This window comes from Anomaloglossus baeobatrachus, chromosome 2 (genome assembly GCF_048569485.1).
Source record: "Anomaloglossus baeobatrachus isolate aAnoBae1 chromosome 2, aAnoBae1.hap1, whole genome shotgun sequence".
Classification (NCBI taxonomy): Eukaryota; Metazoa; Chordata; class Amphibia; order Anura; family Aromobatidae; genus Anomaloglossus; species Anomaloglossus baeobatrachus.
This window is the reverse complement of record NC_134354.1, coordinates 410358980-410363437: the sequence shown is the minus strand read 5'-3', so window position 1 is coordinate 410363437 and position 4458 is coordinate 410358980. Positions and strand designations below refer to the sequence as shown.

The window sequence follows — 4458 nt, the reverse complement described above, 5'->3', positions numbered from 1 at the left end:
GAGGCAGCCCCAATTGGACAATCCTATGCACAGCATGCATATCCTCTGGCATTGACCCAGTGTGTACTAAGACACTGGCTTTTATTAACCTCTGTCTTACCCGCAGCCCCCACCTCTGCTGACATCATGTAAGGGAGGGGGTTTTCCCCTCTTCCAAAATTATGGAATCCTCATGGTCCTCATATCTCCGTGTGGGAGCACCCCACGCGGATGATATTACTGTCGTATTTTATTTTAGGATTTTAGCAGAAGGTGGATACCACACAAGGAGGATCTGGTATGTTCTGGGGGCCAGATATTAATTTGTGGCTCTTCCGTATGTCCTACGATTAAGCTGAAATATGCAAGATGTGCGTTATGGAATTTTGAGATCAGTGGTATGCCCGCCATATCTGGGGGACATATGTATCTCGCAATATTAATACTTCCCCAATGGAGACAATACGGCTGCCCTGGCCCTTTGATCAGCAAAGCTATAGTCCTGCAGGAAACTTGTACTCCACCCCTGTGTATACAGATTGTAGTCGGAACGTCTCTGGCTACGCAGGGGGTCTTTGAAGAGCTGGGGGGAAGTGTAAGGTAATTGAAAGGTACGTGTTAAATCCCCTGACAAAGAAATCTTTTCCTGGCTGTTAATTTGGTAGGGCTCTGGAGAGAGGGGGGGGGGGAAATCACCCCTGATCCAGAGACCATGAAAACATATGTGCTTATTATATTTTCATGACACCTCCCCCTTCTTGACTGCGCTATGGAGGCAGGACCTCTCGGTACTCCTCCAGGTACAGCTCTGCAGTCTCCTGCTTGGCTTAGGCCCAACAGGGTGTGCTCTGGGTTCCACGAGTTGCCCTGGCTGAACGCAGCACTGAGGTCCAGGCCCAACCTTCCCGGATCCCACTGTACCCTTTCAGTTTTGGTCTCGGAGACAAGAGTCTCCGTGGGGTCACTCGATAGCTCAAGATCGGCCTCTGCTGGCAGGGCAGTCCAAACCCCCTGGCTAAGGGTAGCCAGAAGTGGTGTTAAGGCCCCAACTCTACAGGAGCCCTTTTGGACCTGTCCTGGGTCAGCGATTGGTTCCTTTAGCCCGTTGCAGACTGAAGTCCCAGAAGGCAGTGCATTGCCTGCATTCTGAGTACCCAGTCGGCGGGTGACAGTAGCTACATAGGCTGTCTCCCCGGGGAATAAAGACACCTTCCCATCAGCCTGACTGGCTGGGGACCACACTTTCCTGTCACCCTGACCGGTTTTTGATACAACTTTCCGATCACTCTGCCAAGCTGTGGGCAACACAGGTGCCTCATCTTGACAGGTGGTGGGAGATTCTTTCCCGCCCTGCTGACAGGGGGTGGGTATGTCTGTCCCATCCCTCTGACAGACAGTGGATCCAACTTTCCCATCATCTGGACAGGCGATGGGTACAACTTTCCCATCATCCTGGCCAGCTGGGGAAAAACCATCCTCACTACCTTGGCATGTTATGGGTTCTGCTTCCCCATCACATTGACAATTAGGAAGCACAACTTTCCAATCTCCCTGGCTGGTTAGGAGGGCTGTCTGCCCCTCCCCCTGACAGGTAGTGAGCACCATCCTCTCATCCTCCATACTCTCATCCTCCATACAGGCGATGGGCACAGCCTTCCCATCATCCTTACCGGCTGTGAGAGACACTTTTGCACTACCGTGACAGGCTATGGGGTCTGCTGTTCCATCACCCTGACAGGCAGCGAACACAACTTTCCCATCGTCCGGGCAAGTCATGTATACGACTGTCCCATCACCCTGTCCAGCCGGGGAAAACATTTTCCTCTCATCATATCATACCACAGAATCAGGGCTAATCATGGAGCAGCTACCACCAGCCATGTCACAGTCCATCATTACACTGACACAACCACCTTCCCCATCGCTGCCGTGCCTGTCTCCATCTCCCTTAGCAACGATTCTTACAGCTGTGAGGGGATCGTCAGCCATATCACCCCGAAGTGTGACATGGCTGAGTTCTCCTGTGCCATAATACGAATCACTCTGTGATACCTCAGGGTCAGCGCTATTTATGGGGCAGCTACCACCGTCCGTGTCACAGTCCGTCGTGACACTCACAAGCTTCATGTGACCACATTCCTCATGGTCCCCATGCATGCCTCCATCTACCTTAGCACGGACACTCACTACCTTGGGGAAACCCTCAGCAGTGTCACCCCGCAGCGTGATGTGGTTGAAGTTCCCCACACAATCATCCACTTTATTTTCATGCACAACATTAATAATCACCTTCTGATCATCAATATCCTGGTCACATGACTTAACAGGGGTTACATCACATAACTTATCAACGGCGCTTGCATCACATGACTTATTAACAACATTTGCATCACATAAGTTATCAACTGCGCTTGCATCACATGACTTATCAGATTGGGGAAGATTGTCAGGGACATATTGTGCCACCAACCGCCCCAAATCGGTCCCCAATAAAACATTTGCTGGAAGGTCTTGGGACACCCCCACATCTTTCCCCCTCCCAGCACCCCAGTCCAGAGAAATTCGGGCCATTGGGAGAGATTGGCGAACACTCCCAATCCCAGTGACAGTCAGGGTCTTTCCCGGGATAAGTTCACCAGGCAACACGAATTCAGGGCGGATGAGAGTTCGTTCTGCACCAGTGTCCTTGAGGCCCTCAGTGATGGTGTCGCCCACGGTAACGGGCTACCAGTTCTCACGGGCTCGACCACCCGTCTCAACCACAAACAGGACATTGGCACTAGGCCCTCGGGCCTCAGGTGTGGGGCTCCTCCTTTGCCTCTCGGGACAGGCGAAGCTAATATATCCTGGTTGGTCACAGATGAAGCACCGGCGGGTATCAGATGTAGGCCGGGTGCTAGAAGATGGGGCAGAACCTCCAGGAGGTCGACTGGCAGGGGTGGTAGTAGTCATCTTGCCCCCCTTCCAGCTGGCGGTGGAAGGCTTCCGTACCCTAGATGCACGGTTGGCCTCATACGTGTCGGCAATCTGGGCTGCTTTCGCGGCCCCCCTTGGCTCTCAGTCCATAACAAACTGTCGAACCTCCACAGGACAAAGATGTAGGAGTTGATCCTTTACCATTAGGTCCCTTAGCTCCTCAAAGGTTGTAATGGACAGTCCTTGGATCCACTGATCAAATGTGGTTCGGAGCCCATCCACCACATCACTGTAGCTGTCATAAGGTCCACGCTGGAGGGTCCGGAATTTTTTGCGGTACACCTCTGCAGTCAACTGATACTTCCGTATTAGGGCCTGCTTTATGGCCTCATAGTCTCCATCTAGTTCTGGAGGGAGTGCAGCAAACACTTCCAGGGCCTTGCCTCGCAGCCCTGGTGTTAGGTATCGGGCCCACTGGCCACTGGGCAACTGGTACTGACGGTAAGTCTTTTCAAATCCCCTCAGAAAAGTGTCCAAGTCCCAGTCCTTTTCCATCACAGGAAAGTACTCAGGTCGGGGTTTGAAGCTGCTGGCATTATTGGACTCACAGTTCAGTGGGGAAGAGGTCTGCTACTGGTGTTGGAGAAGATTCAGTTCATGGTCTCTCCGAGCTTGGGCCTCTCGCTCTGCTCTCTCAGCCTCTAGCCTGGCCTGGCGCTTAGCAAACTCACGCTCTGCTTGGCGTTCTTGTAGCACAAACTGTAGCCGCACTCGAGAGTCACATTCTCCCAGTTGCTGCAGAATCATCAGCAAGTAAGAGTCCCTTCCACTCCGGGAGCTGGGGTTGCTGCCAGACCACTCAGAGTCAGATAGTTCTGCGGACCGTCCTGGAGCTAGGTCCATGGCAAGGTCTCCGGGTGATTCACTAGTCCCATGCTCTTGGGCTACATCGTGCTGGTCTTTGAGATCATCTTCCACCAAGGCACAGATTAGCATCTCTTTGGTCTTGTTGGACCAATCGAGGCTTCGCTCCTCACACATTTGGATCAGCACAACTTTCTCATGCTTCTTATAAGCAGCTGCCATCCTAGCAGACACTTGCCAAATAAAAGGTAGGATAGAAAAACAATAGAGGGGAGGGGGTAACTGCTACATGTACAGTATTGTTCCAGGTATATATAAACACTGAGTTCGATCCTCAAAACTTTTACAAGTTTTTAGTGAAAGGGATGATTGCTCAAACCAGATCACTAATGCTCTATATCCCACCGCTGCCACCAATTTGTCACGAACAGCCGGGAGAGTCACTCAGATATCCCGCAGCTGTTCACGGATTTGTCAAGAACACAACTACTCTCTAGCGCCCCCTTAGTGTCAGGTCAATTTCGGGACTGCCGGACAATAAGTAAATGAGGCTGCTGAGCTCATAATGCCAAATATTGGAGGTCTCACAGCAAGGGTAAATGTATATATCACCGATTCCCGCTAGTGGAATATATATATACCTCGGTACCCTAAATTACCAGCCCCTTGGAACTGGACAATCCTATGCACAGCATGCAT

The 4458-nt window shown here is 51.6% G+C and overlaps 1 pseudogene; it reads right to left on the bottom strand.

The window, feature by feature from the left end:
- Positions 1-1812: 1812 nt before the first annotated feature.
- Positions 1813-3981, bottom strand: LOC142289803 (uncharacterized; annotated as a pseudogene).
- Between the last annotated feature and the right edge of the window lie 477 nt (positions 3982-4458).